A 14,255-nucleotide genomic window follows, 5' to 3' on the forward strand; every position below is an offset into this window, starting at 1 on the left:
ACCAGGCTCCTCCGTCCATGGGATTTTCCAGGCAAGAGTACTGGAGTGGGGTGCCATTGCCTTCTCCGCTTTTCCATTGTAGGTTATCACAAAGTAGTAGGTTCTGTTGGTTATATTATATGCATAGTAGTTGAGTGTATGTTAACCCCAAACTGCTAATTTATCCCTCCATTCCCACCCCAAGAAAAGGTCAGTTTTGACTAAGATAGTACCATGTGTCAGAATAAGGGAGGGGCTGACAATGAGAAAGAGGCAAACAGCAAAGGAGGTATGACAACCAGAACATGGTGTTTAGAATAGGCAAGAGATACCCACACACTTGTGAAACCCCACACTAGTGTTTGGACTATCTACGGGAGTGCTATTATATAAGCGTGGCTAGCTACACGATAAAGTATACTGGCCTCATGTGCAATGTGAAATAACAGGAAAAAATGCTGACATTACGTTCCAGCATTGTGTTTTAAATATTGTTTTGCTCAAAGAGAAATGCAGTGTTCTTAATTTCAGACTTTGGTCATGATTTAGTATAAAGTTATAAAATAAAAATAAAATATGGTTGACTCAGGACACTTGTAGATTATCCTATTAAATTGCCTCAGTGGCAGGGCATTAAATAGTATATTATTCCTTTTAAGGTGCTCACATGCTTACTTGCTCAGTTGTGTCTGACTATTTGCAACCCTATGGACTGTAGCCCACCAGACTCTCTGTCCATGGGGTTTTCCAGGCAGACATACTGCAGTGGGTTGCCATTTCCTTTTCCAGGGGATCTTCTAGATCCAGGGATAGAATCCATGTTTCCTGCACTGCAGGTGGATTCTTTACCACTGAGCCACTGGGGAAGCCCGGTAGTAACTTGGAGCATACTAAATCGAATTCCAGCCATAAAGGGTCACAGAACTGGAATTGAATTGGAAGGGGTCTTAGGTGGTACCTGGTCCACAACCTTCACCCGAGGAACTCAGAAGTAGGTAAGTAAGTGTGGCCCCAAACCTACGAAATTGATTCGAGGGCTAAATATTTAACAGCAATTCTCGTTTTGAACTCTCAAGTTTTTCTTACAATGCCATTTGAGTTATGTAACAACTGTTACCTGTAAAAACCATTTTTTTCTTCCCTCTGGAGATTTAGGAATTCAGTTCTTGGCCAAGGTGTATTAGACCCTTCTTTTAAATTCTAAAGTTGACTCTCAAGGCCCTAGGTGTTAATCCCTCGTGCTCACACCTTGTCCTTTCCCACCGCCGAAGTTTGAGAACAGTAATGTTCTAGAAACTTGGGTTTGAGCCTGGATTTGATCCCTGGGTTGGGAAGAGCCCCCTGAGAAGGGAATGGCCCATTCCAGTATTCTTGCCCAGAGAATTCCAGGGACAGAGGAGCCTGGCGCGTTGCAGAGTGGGACAGACTGAGCGACCAACACTTTCACTTTTCACAGTAAAATTAAGAGGCCCTGAAATTGGCTCCATCTCCTCTAAGCGCTTCTTATGCACCCTCCCCCAGCCTCTGGCTCTTCCTCGTCGTTCTCACACCCCAATCCTCCCAACAAGTCCGTTTGTCGTTATCCTAGGAAGAGTGTGAAGGTGGATGACACCTGCCTTTGCACGGACCCCTGGCTCTGGGAGATTTGTTCATCTCTTTATCTCACAGAAACAGCAAAGTCGTCTCCGGCAGCCTCTGCAGGCCCTTCCCGTTCCGCTCTGTGATAGTCACGTGACCGCGAGAGCAGCGGCACAAAAGCGGAAGTCGGCCGCAGGGCAGGACGCCGGCGTCCAGCCCTGTAATCGCAGCTGCGCGCGTGTGCCTTTTGACAGCGGTTGGCAAACCCCGTCAGATTGGAAGAACGGACCTGTGCCCAGAGGGAAGGCAAATTTTGTCTAACCTAAGAGATTGACTGAGACTGTCGATACTGAAACTCTTTCACTGGGGGAACTTGGTAAAAACAGGCGCGGACCTTACTGTGCCTCCACGACTCGCCTTCTTTCTCGTGTTTATTAGTTCTCTGGTAGTTCTGATATTCATCAGATTCTTTGTTGTTGTTTAGTGGCTAAGTTGAGTTCAACTCTTTGTGACCCCATGGAGTGAAGCCTGCCAGGTTCCTCTGTCCGTAAGATTGCCCAGGCAAGAATACTGGAGTGGGTGCCATTTCTTTCAGGGGATCTTCCCCACCCAGGGATGGAATTCTGCAGGCGTCTTGAATTGCAGGCGAATTCTTTTACCGCTGAGCCACCAGGGAAGCAAGTGCACGTAAATCACCCGTGGGTCTTGTTGAAATGCAGCTTCTGGCTCAGTATATTTGAGGTTAGGCCCCAGATTCTGTAGTTCTAACAAGTTCCCAGGTGTTGCTTATTTATTGGTGATCTACGCAGAGCACACTTTGAGGAGCAACACTCTAAGACACTGATTGGCAAACCCTGCCTTGGGACCACCTGGGGATAGTGAAAATTACCCTCTAGGGCCATCCCCGCATGTCTTGATTAGGTGAGTAGAGAGATGCAGTGATGCTAAGACACTAGGCATTTTTAAAAGCTTCCAAGTGATTCAGCCAAATCTGAGAACCACTGAGATAAGCCACCGATTCTAGGGCACCTGGTGTCTTTGGCTGCTCACCTTCTTGACCACTTGGGTTCTAAACCCTTTTTGGAGAGTGACCTACCTTCCCGCCTCCACCTGCAAACAGGTTTACTCCATTTGAAAGTAGATTAGAGGTATGGTTCTCCTACCACTTAAATTCCACTCCTGGGCATATACCCAGACAAAACTATAATTAGAAAAGATACCTCATGTATCTCAATGTTCATAGCAACACTATTTACAGTAGCCAACACATGGAAGCAACCTAAGTGTCCATCAACAGAGGATTGGATAAACAAGATGTGGTACATATATACAATGAAATATTACTCAGTCATAAAAAGAATGAAAATTTGCAGCAACATGGATGAACCTAGAGATGATCGTACTAAGTCAGGCAGAGAAAGGCAAATACCATAGGATATCCCTTATATGTGGAATCTAAAATACAAATACAGGTGCCTGAGAGCTGATTGGTTAAAATGCCAGAGTAGAAGGGCGCATGCTCATCTCTTCCTGAGAAAGCACCCAAATCGCAACTAGCTGTTGAACAACTATGGACAGGAGGATGCTGGGATGCCTCCCGTCCAGAGACAAAGGAGAAGCTGCAACAAGATGGTAGGAGGGGCACAATCATAATAAGGTTAAATCCCATACCCGACAAGTGGGTGGTCCACAAACTAAAGAACAATAATATTAAAGAAGTTCTTCCACTGTTGTGAAGGTTCTGAGACCCACGTCAGGTTTTCCAGCCTGGGGATACAGGCAAAGGGACTAGGAGCCCCCAGGAAATCTGATGTTGAAGGCCAGTGGGGTTGGATTACAGGACCGGGGGAAATGAGACTCCACTCTTAGAGGGTACACACAAAGTCTTGGGCTCCTAGGACCCAGGGGGGAAGGAGACTGAACCCAACATACCTACTAGTGTTGGAGAGTCTCCTGAAGAGGCGTGGCTTGGCAGTGCTTTGCCACATGGATGTAGGTACTAGCAGCTGCGGTCCTGGGAGTTGCCCACTGGTGGGAACCCTACGGGAGGATGCCATTAGCCCTACCATAGAGCCTGTAGACTCCAGGGCAGGGTCACCTCAGGTCAAACCACCAAGATAGGATGCAAAGGAATTTATTTACAAAGCAGAAATAGGCCCACAGAGGAAGAGAACAGACTTGTGGTTTCGAAGGGGAAGGGGTGGTGGGGAAGGGTTGGATTGGGAGTTTGGGGTTAACAGATGCAAACTATTATATGTGTGCTGTGCTAAGTCACTCAGTCATGTCTGACTTTTTGCAGCCCTATGGACTGTAGCTGCCAGGCTTCTCTGGCCATGGGATTCTCTAGGCAAGAGTACTGGAGTGGGTTGCCACGCCCTCATCCAGGGGATCTTCCAAACCCAGGTAACAAACTCATGTCTCTTATGTCTCCTGCATTGGCAAGAAGGTTCTTTACCACTAGCACCATCTGCTGCTGCTGCTGCTAAGTCACTTCAGACGTGTCCGTCTCTGTGCAACCCCATAGACGGCAGCCCATCAGGCTCCCCAGTCCCGGGGATTCTCCAGGCAAGAACACTGGAGTGGGTCTAGCACCATCTGAGAAGCCCTCAACTATTTTATATAGAAAATGCATCAACAACAAGGTCCTACTGTATAGCACAGGAAACTGTGTGCAGTATCCTGTGATAAATTTTAATAGAAAAGAATATGAAAAAGGATGTGTATATATATATCATATAGCTGAGTCACTTTGCTGTACAGCAGACATTAACACAGCATTGTAAATCAAAAGTGAAAGTCAGTCAGTCGTGTCCAACTCTTTGCAACCCCATGAACTGTAGTCCACCTGACTCCTCTGTCTCTGGTGTTCTCCAGACAAGAATAGTGGAGTGGGTTGCCGTTCTCTTCTCCACGGGATCTTCCCGACCCAGGGATTGAACACAGGTCTCCCACGTTGCAGGCGGATTCTTTACCATCTGAGCCACCAGGTAGAGCGGAAATTAACACAGCATTGTAAATCAGCTGTACTTCAATAAAATTTTAAAAACCTTATGTATTTTCTGGGGAAAAAATGACCTCTTACATGCTTTAGCACAATGATCAAAGTCAAAAACTTACTCTGGTACAATACTGTCACCTAACCTACAGCCTGTATGCAAATTTCATCAATTATTGCATTAACATTTTTTATAGATACAGATTTTCTCCAGTTCATAATCTGTCTAGAAGTACTGTTAGTTTGTTCCTCAAGATTCAGTTTGATTTTAATTCCTTTGCTCTTTTAAAGCCAGAGCAAGATGGCTGTCATCACTTCCCAAAGTGACAAAAGACAAAGTTAATAGGGTTTTTGCCTTTTAAAATATAGCTTTATCTGTGTTATTTTGCCCACTTGCTATCAAGGCCTTCACAGATTAAAGAGGGCATAAATTTTCTTTCACTTCTGTTCCAGCCTACATTTCCTCCTGTAATGACTGTGTTTGCACACAGGACTCTTCAGTTGGTGCCAAAATAGGTGGGTCTCACCTGTTTGCTTCTCAAATGAGCACATCCACTGGATGCCTAAAGATGATCCATAAATGGAGATATTGATAAACTGTACCTCATCAAAATAAAAAAACTCTGGCCCTGTGAAAGATCCTGTTAAAAGGATTTTAAAAAGCTACTGACTGGGAGAAATATGCTTACAAATCACTCATGACTGACTGAATAATGGCTACTTAAAAATATCAAGTCCTGATGCCTGGAACTTGTAAATGTTATTTTATTTGGGTCATTGTTGATGTAATTAAACTAAGGCTTTTGAGATAAGGAGATTATTTAGGTTATCCAGGTGGGCCCTAAATGCTAACACAATTTTCCTTGTAAGAAAAAGGCTGAGGGAAATTTGACAAATACATACAGAGAAGAGACGCCAGCATGAAGACGGAGGCAGAGACTGCAGCGATGCAGTCACCAGGGAGACACAGAGAGGAGAGCAGGTGAGGACAGAGCAGAGAGAGCAGGGGCCACAAGCGCAGGCATGCCCACAGCCACGAGGAGCTGGAGGAGGCAGAAGATGGCCTTTCTCCAAAGGGTGAGCAGGCCTGCTGACAGCTTCCCTTTGAGCTTCATGTCTCCAGAACTGCCAGGGAGTACATTTCCATTGACACACTGTTGGTGGTGATTTGCTTCAGCAGCCTTGGGAAGCTAATACAACATCTATCCGACAAAGGGCTACTGTTTTATTTTTTAATTTTAAAATTTTCATTGGCTTGTAGTTGATTAACAATGCTGTGTTTCAGGTGCATAACAAAGTGAATCAGTTATAGGTATATCCCCTCTTTTTCACATTCTTTTCCCATATAGGTTACTGCAGAATATTGAGTAGAGTTCCTGTGCTGTACAGTAGAAGGACTAGTATTCTAAACAATGAAAGAGCATCACAAACTCAACAGTAAAATGCAGTCTGATTAGAATGAACAAAAACATATACAGACATTTTACTGACAAGGATAAACAGGTGGCAGAGAAGCACAGAAAAGGGTGTTTAACAAGACTATCCATCAAGGAAATGCATATTGAAACAAAAAATGGTACAAATGTATTTACAAAATAGTTACAGATATAGGAAACAAATTTATGGTTATTGGGAGGAAAGGGGGAGGGATGAATTGGGAGTTTGGGATTGGCATAAACACACTACTATATGTAGTAGTACATGTACTACATGTACTATTGATACAGGTAACAACTTGGAGGAATCGCCAAGAAATTATGTTGAGTGAAAAAAGTTAATCCCAAAAGGTTACCTCGGGTATGATCTTAACTTTCAGTTCAGTTCAGTTGTTCAGTCGTGTCCAACTCTTTGCGACCCCATGAGTCGCAGCACGCCAGGCCTCCCTGTCCATCACCATCTCCTGGAGTTCACTCAAACTCGTGTCCATCGAGTTGGTGATGCCATCCAGCCATCTCATCCTCTGTCGTCCCCTTCTCCTCCTGCCCCCAATCCCTCCCAGCATCAGAGTCTTTTCCAATGAGTCAACTCTTCGCATGAGGTGGCCAAAGTACTGGAGTTTCAGCTTTAGCATCATTCTTAACTTAGGTAACATTTTTTAAATAGCAGAATTTTGAAATAGAAGGCAAAGTAGCGATTGCCACTAAATAGAAAAGAGGATTGGGAGGGGTGGGAAGAAGGCGGGTGTGATTATAAAAGCACAACATGAAGGGTCCTCATGATTTACCTTTTTTTTTTTTTCCTTAAAAAATAAATAACAACTGTATTAAGTTGTAATTCACATACCATAAATTCGCCCATTTACAACGTATACAGATCATTGTTTTTTAAGATATTCACAAATATTTGCAATGATTCTCACAATCAATTTTAGAACATTTTTGTCATTCTGAAAATAAGCCCTGATAACTACTAAAAGTCATTCCCTACTTTCCAGCCACCCTGCCCGTGGTCATAGGCAAACACTAATAGATTTTCTGTCGCTCTATATTAGGAAACTATGATCCCACAGGTGCAGGGCAACTAAGCCTGTGCACTCTGGAGCCTGGGCGGCAACTCCTGAGCCTGTGTGCCACACTAGAGAATTTGTGTGCAACAGTGAAAGGTTACATGTGATGCAATGAAGACCTTGTGTGCACAACTAAGACCCAGCACAACAAAATAAAGACAAGTCGTAAGCATGCGAGGCAGCAAGAATCGCAGAAGAGCTGCACAGAAAAGATCTTCACGACCCAGATGACCACGATGCTGTGATCACTCACCTAGAGCCAGGCATCCTGGAATGAGAAGTCAAGTGGGCCTTAGGAAGCTTCTCTACCAACAAAGCTAGTGGAGGTGATAGAATTCCAGTTGAGCTGTTTCAAATCCTAAAAGATAATGCTGTGAAAGTGCTGCGTTCAATATGCCAACAAATTTGGAAAACTCAGCAGTGGCCACAGGACTGGAAAAGGTCAGTTTTCATTCCAATCACAAAGAAGGGCAATGCCAAAGAATGCTCAAACTACTGCACAATTGCAGTCATCTCACACACTAGCAAAGTAATGCTCAAAATTCTCCAAGCCAGGCTTCAACAGTACATGAACCATGAACTTCCAGATGTTCAAGCTGGATTGAGAAAAGGCAGAAGAACCAGAGATCAAATTGTCAACATCTGCTCAATCATTAAAAAGCTACAGAATTCCAGAAAAGCATCTACTTCTGCTTTATTGATTATGCCAAATCCTTTGTGTAGATCACAACAAACTGTGGGAAATTCTTAAAGAAGTGGGAATGCCAGACCATCTTACCTGAGAAATGTGTATGCAGGTCAAGAAGCAACAGTTAGAACCAGACATGGAACAACAGACTGGTTCCAAATCGGGAAAGGAGTACATCAAGGCTGTATACTGTCATCTTGCTTATTTAACTTACATGCAGAGTACATCATGCGAAGTGCCGGGCTGGATGAAGCACAAGCTAGAATCAAGATTGCCGGGAGAAATATCAATAACCTCAGATATGCAGATGACACCACCCTATGGCAGAAAGTGAAGAGGAACTAAAGCTTGTTGATGAAAGTGAAAGAGGAGAGTGAAAAAGCTGGCTTAAAACTCAACACTCAAAAAACGAGGATCATGGCATCCAGTCCCATCACTTCATAGCAAATAGATGGGGAAACAATGGAAACAGTGACAGACTTTATTTTCTTGGGCTCCAAAATCACTGCAGATGGTGACTGCAGACATGAAATTAAAAGATGCTCGCTCCTTAGAAGAAAAGCTATGACCAACCTAGACAGCATATTAAAAAGCAGAGACATTACTTTGCTGACAAAGGTCCGTCTAGGCAAAGCTATGGTTTTTCCAGTAGTCATGAATGGATGTGAGAGTTGGACTACAAAGAAAGCTGTGTACCGAAGAATTGATGCTTTTGAACTGTGGTGTTGGAGAAGACTCTTGAGAGTCCCTTGGATTGCAAGGCGATTCAACCAATCCATTCTAAAGGAACTCAGTCTTGAATATTCATTGGAAAGACTGATGCTGAAACTCCAATACTTTGGCCACCTGATGCGAAGAACAGATTCACTGGAAAAGACCCTGATGGTGGGAAAGATTGAAGGCAGGAGGAGAAGGGGACAACAGAGGATGAGATGGTTGAATGGCATCACTGACTCAATAGATAAGAGTTTGAGCAAGCTCCCAGATTTGGTGATGGACAGGGAAGCCTTGTGTCCTGCAGTCCATGGGGTCGCAAAGATTCCGACATGACTGAGTGACTGAACTGAAGCATGCAAGAGTTTTAGTGTAATTTTACATACTTTCCTTATTTCAACTTGTAGTATTGATTTTTATTTCCACTAAATACTTAATCATAATGGCAAGGGTAAGTGAAAATTTGGAAAGTAGGAATAATTTTAGGGGCAGTACTTTAAAAAATGTATCTACATGTTTGAATACAGTCTAATTAACATATAATAAGTAAAAGCATAGGTTATCTAACTACTTGAAATTTTAAAATCAGATCTTGTCTAAACGATTTTATTTTTGCTAAAGAACAGCTATTCTTAATAGGCAATAACTGCTTTCTTAAATATAATGAGAAAACCATCACAAACTATTAATGCAAATTATTATAATAAGTATGAGGCAAAAGGGCTTATGATCCTTTGGCTTTATTCTTCTTTGGAAGAGGTCAGGAGAATATTGGCTTGAATTCTGTCATCCTTATCTACTTACTTTACTGTGTTCTTAACACTATTCATAAAACTTCTTAGGTGACAAGTTGAGCATTCAATGAAATGTTAATGGCAAATTATTTGCAAATGTCTATCTTAAGGTGTTTAAAAAATGAATTGGAATTTATCATGGAATATAATTTGGGCTTCACTGGTGCTTCCATGGTAAAGAAGACACAGGTTCTATCCCTGGGTCAGGAAGATTCCCGGGAGAAGGAAATGGCAACCCACTCCAGTATTCTTGGCTGGGAAATCCCATGGACAGAGGAGCCTGGTGGGCTACAGTCCGTGGGGTCCCAAAAGAGTCAGACACAACTTAGCAACTAAACAGCAATAACAACAAATAAGGCTTCTTTGTTTTTCAAGAGACTTATCTTGAAAGTTTTCTTTAATACTAGTCTCTGACATTATAAAATTTTTGTTTTTTGTGCTCTGACAATTTCTAAATACAAACTGGGTTAAAAGATTGTTTCAAAAATCTGCTGCTTCATCAGAAGGCATTAGAACATTTCTTACAGGAAAGAATCCTATTAGTCTTTTAGTTGCTAATGTATGAATCATAACAGGTAAGAAAAAACCAGGTGGAAAATGACTAACATACTGGTAATATTTGCATGTGCAAAAATACCGCTACTTCATTTTTTCTGTATCTGAGCGGCCCCGGGAGGATCCCTGTGCTTCTCATCCTCAGCAGGTGTGTGGTGTGCTCTGTAGATTGGCATCAGTTATCTGGCTGTTATGCTCGGCCATCTGCTTAAGGATGTAGGGGATTATGCTGTCTATGGAAGCATTGCCCATGTGACCAGTAAAAAGCGTTCTTTGGTTATGTTAGTGCTCATCAGCCTGAGTGCCCGCAGGCGGTTTGAGGATCTGGGCCGGTCAGTAGGTGTCTTCCAAGTAGGTTTTCTGAACACAATCCTCCAACTCCATCTCTGCTTTTCTTCTAATCTTAAAATCTGGCTTGTGCTGGCCAAATCTGGATTAGTTCAGTCACTCAGTCGTATCTGACTCTTTGTAACCCCTTGGACTGCAGCACACCAGGCCTCCCTGTCCATCACCAACTCCCGGAGCCAACTCAAACTCATGTCCATCGGGTCAGTGATGCCATCCAACCATCTCATCCTCTGTTGTCCCCTTCTCCTCCCACCTTCAGTCTTTCCCAGCATCAGGGGCTTTTCCATTGAGTCAGTTCTTTGCATCAGGTGGCCAAAGTATTGGAGCTTCAGCATCAGTTCTTTCAGTGAATATTCAGGACTGATTTCCTTTAGGATTGACTGGTTTGATCTCCTTGCAGTCCAAGGGACTCTCTTCAAAGAGTTCTCTCCAACACCACAGTTTGAAAGCATCAATTCTTCAGTGCTCAACTTTAATTATAGTCAGACTCTTACATCCATACATGACTACTGGGAAAACCATAGCTTTGACTAGACGGGCCTTTGTTGATAAAGCAATGTCTCTGATTTTTAATATGCTGTCTGGGTTGGTTATAGCTTTTCTTCCAAGGAGCAAGCATCTTTTAATTTCATGGCTGCAGTCACCATCTGCAGTGCGTTGGGAGCCCAAGAAAATAAAGTCTGTCACTGTTTCCATTGTTTCCCCATGTATTTGCCATGAAGTGATGGGACAGGATGCCATGATCTTAGTTTTAGAATGCTGGATTCAAAAACCTGGATGCTGGGGACTAAAGAGAGCTATAGCTTTAAGATACGCATACTCATAGCTGTCTATACCCAGCTTTGCTCTTCTGTTACACGGCTCCTGAAACTTCCAGGTGTGCTCCATGACTGAATTTATCCACTTGCCAGAAGGTTTGTCTTCCTGGATATTGTCCTGCAGCTGATTGACTCTGGCCACAGGGTAGTGGGAGGCTTATGTTCTGGGCCAGGCCAAGGTTGGGGAGCTCATTTGAGCAGGCTTGCATCAGGCTGGTTCGGCAATCCTGCCCAAGTGCCTGAAGGGCTAGGCTTAACCCGGCTCAGTGCGTGGAGAGGAAACACAGGCAGAAGTAGCCTTGAGAGGCAGTGCACATTGAGGCACTCTGGAATCGGGCTGGCCACAGGATGTGAATGCTGAGAAGAAGGAGGGCGTGGGCCCCAGTGATGAGTGTGGACTGGTCTCTAATGATGACATAGATGTTCCCTCCTCTGCTGGTGTCTGTCTCACCTGCCAGGCTTGGAGGTGAGGAGCTGTCTGAGGTTTTCAGTGTTTTAGCTAAAGTATCACATGCCAGAGTAATCTCACTTGCCGATTGATGCTCCTGGGGTATTTCTGCAGCATCACCACTGATAAGGGATTCACTTCAGTTGACAAAGGCAGTCACTTCATTTGCCAGTGTGCTCAGATCTGGCTTGTTGCAGCCTTGGAATCCACGGTTAGGAGAAGGGTACCAGCCTCGTGTATGAAGAGTTGCACGCAGTTCACAAGCATCCTGGATCAAGACCTGTTGTCTTGTTCCCCTTTATCTGCCTTGAGTGTGGGAGTGGCTATCAGAGGATTTCTCAGATCCTTCTGGATAAAGGGTTTTCTCGGTTGCAGCAGCACAATTGCTTGGTCTCTCCCTTTGCACGTCAAAGTGCTTCTGTTCACCAGTCCCAAACTCTGAATTTATCCCTCCCCCTTCGCTCACCGTAAGTTTGTCTGTGAGTCTGGGAACGTTGATCTTATACATCTACAGAGCAGCATTCATGGATGACACTTGTGGTTCATTCCCTGTATGTGGGCAAAGTGTACCTTCTTGCACATGGCTTTCTTCTTCAGAGTCTAAGTGTAGAACACATTACTCAGCAAGGTCTTGTACACAGTAGATCTGTGAGAGTTTAGGGGCACTTTGACTGTTGATAGATATTTCATTAAATGGCTGTCAGTGTCTGAGGGCTATTGCTGTGGGGAGACGTGCCACAGTGGTATTCAAGAACCTTATTTCAGGGATTTCCCTGGTGGCCCAGTGGTTAGGAACCTGCCTGCCAGTGCAGGGGGCATGGGTTCAATCCCTGGTCTGGGAAGATACCACATGCCACAGAACAGCCAAGCCCGTGCGCCATGGCTGTTGAGCCTGTGCTTCAGAGCCCGGGAGCCGCAACTGCTGAGCCCTCACACTGCACCTCCTGAAGCCTCAGCTCCACCTTCTGAAGCCTGGGCGCCACACCGAGAGTGGCCCCTGCTCGCTGCACCATAACTAGAGAAAGGCCATGCACAGCCTTGTTAAATTTATTTGTTAAGTAAGCTCACATGCTAGTAAAGTAATGCTCAAAATTCTCCAAGCCAGGCTTCAGCAATATGTGAACCATGAACTTCCACACGTTCAAGCTGGTTTTAGAAAAGGCAGACGAACCAGAGATCAAATTGCCAACATCTGCTGGATCATCGAAAAAGCACGAGAGTTCCAGAAAAACATCTATTTCTGCTTTATTGACTATGCCAAAGCCTTTGACTGTGTGGATCACAGTAAACCATGGAAAATTCTGAAAGAGATGGGAATACCAGACCACCTTCCCTGCCTCTTGAGAAATCTGTATGCAGGTCAGGAAGCAACAGTTAGAACCGGGCATGGAACAACAGACTGGTTCCAAATAGGAAAAGGAGTACGTCAAGGCTGTATATTGTCACCCTGCTTATATAACTTCTATGCAGAGTGCATCATGAGAAACGCTGGGCTGGAAGAAGCACAAGCTGGAATCAAGACTGCTGGGAGAAATATCAATAACCTCACATATGCAGATGACACCACCCTTATGGCAGAAAGTGAAGAGGAACTAAAAAGCCTCTTGATGAAGGTGAAAGTGGAGAGTGAAAAAGTTGGCTTAAAGCTCAACATTCAGAAAACGAAGATCATGGCATCTGGTCCCATCACTTCATGGGAAATAGATGGGGAAACAGTGGCAACAGTGTCAGACTTTATTTTGGGGGGCTCCAGAATCACTGCAGATGGTGATTGCAGCCATGAAATTAAAAGACGCTTACTCCTTGGAAGGAAAGTTATGACCAACCTAGATAGCATATTCAAAAGCAAGAGACATTACTTTGCCAGCAAATGTCCTTCTAGTCAAGGCTACGGTTTTTCCAGTGGTCATGTATGGATGTGAGAGTTGGACTGTGAAGAAAGCTGAATGCCAAGGAATTGATGCTTTTGAACTGTGGTGTTGGAGCAGACTCTTGAGAGTCCCTTGGACTGCAAGGAGATCCAACCAATCCATTCTAAAGGAGATCAGCCCTGAGTGTTCTTTGGAAGGACTGATGCTAAAGCTGAAACTCCAGTACTTTGGCCACCTCATGTGAAGAGTTGACTCATTGGAAAAGACTCTAACTCTGGGAGGGATTGGGGACAGGAGGAGAAGGGGACAACAGAGGATGAGATGTCTAGATGGCATCACTGATTCGATGGACGTGAGTTTGAGTGAACTCCAGGAGTTGGTGCTGGACAGGGAGGCCTGGCCTGCTGCGATTCATGGGGTCCCAAAGAGTCGGACACAACTGAGTGACTGTTCTGAATCTGAATTAAAAAGAACCTTATTTCAAAATTACACAAGCCCTTCCTGTAGCTTGATAGGCTGGTGTATCAGATCAGATCAGATCAGTCGCTCAGTCGTGTCCAACTCTTTGCGACCCCATGAATCGCAGCACGCCAGGCCTCCCTGTCCATCACCAACTCCTGGAGTTCACCCAGACTCACGTCCATTGAGTCAGTGATGCCATCCAGCCACCTCATCCTCTGTCGTCCCCTTCTCCTCCTGCCGCCAATCCCTCCCAGTATCAGAGTCTTTTCCAGTGAGTCAACTCTTCACATGAGGTGGCCAAAGTACTGGAGTTTTCAGCTTTAGCATCATTCCTTCCAAAAAAATCCCAGGGCTGATCTCCTTCAGAATGGACTGGTTGGATCTCCTTGCAGTCCAAGGGACTCTCAAGAGTCTTCTCCAACACCACAGTTCAAAAGCATCATGTATACCTGTGGTGGATTCATTTTGATATTTGGCAAAACTAATACAATTATGTAAA

The 14,255-nt window shown here is 44.3% G+C and overlaps 1 pseudogene; it reads right to left on the minus strand.

Moving 5' to 3' along the window:
• Window positions 1-10,673: 10,673 nt before the first annotated feature.
• Window positions 10,674-11,974, minus strand: LOC133252676 (nuclear receptor subfamily 2 group C member 2-like; annotated as a pseudogene).
• Between the last annotated feature and the right edge of the window lie 2,281 nt (window positions 11,975-14,255).

This window comes from Bos javanicus, chromosome 1, assembly GCF_032452875.1.
Source record: "Bos javanicus breed banteng chromosome 1, ARS-OSU_banteng_1.0, whole genome shotgun sequence".
Lineage (NCBI taxonomy): Eukaryota > Metazoa > Chordata > Mammalia > Artiodactyla > Bovidae > Bos > Bos javanicus.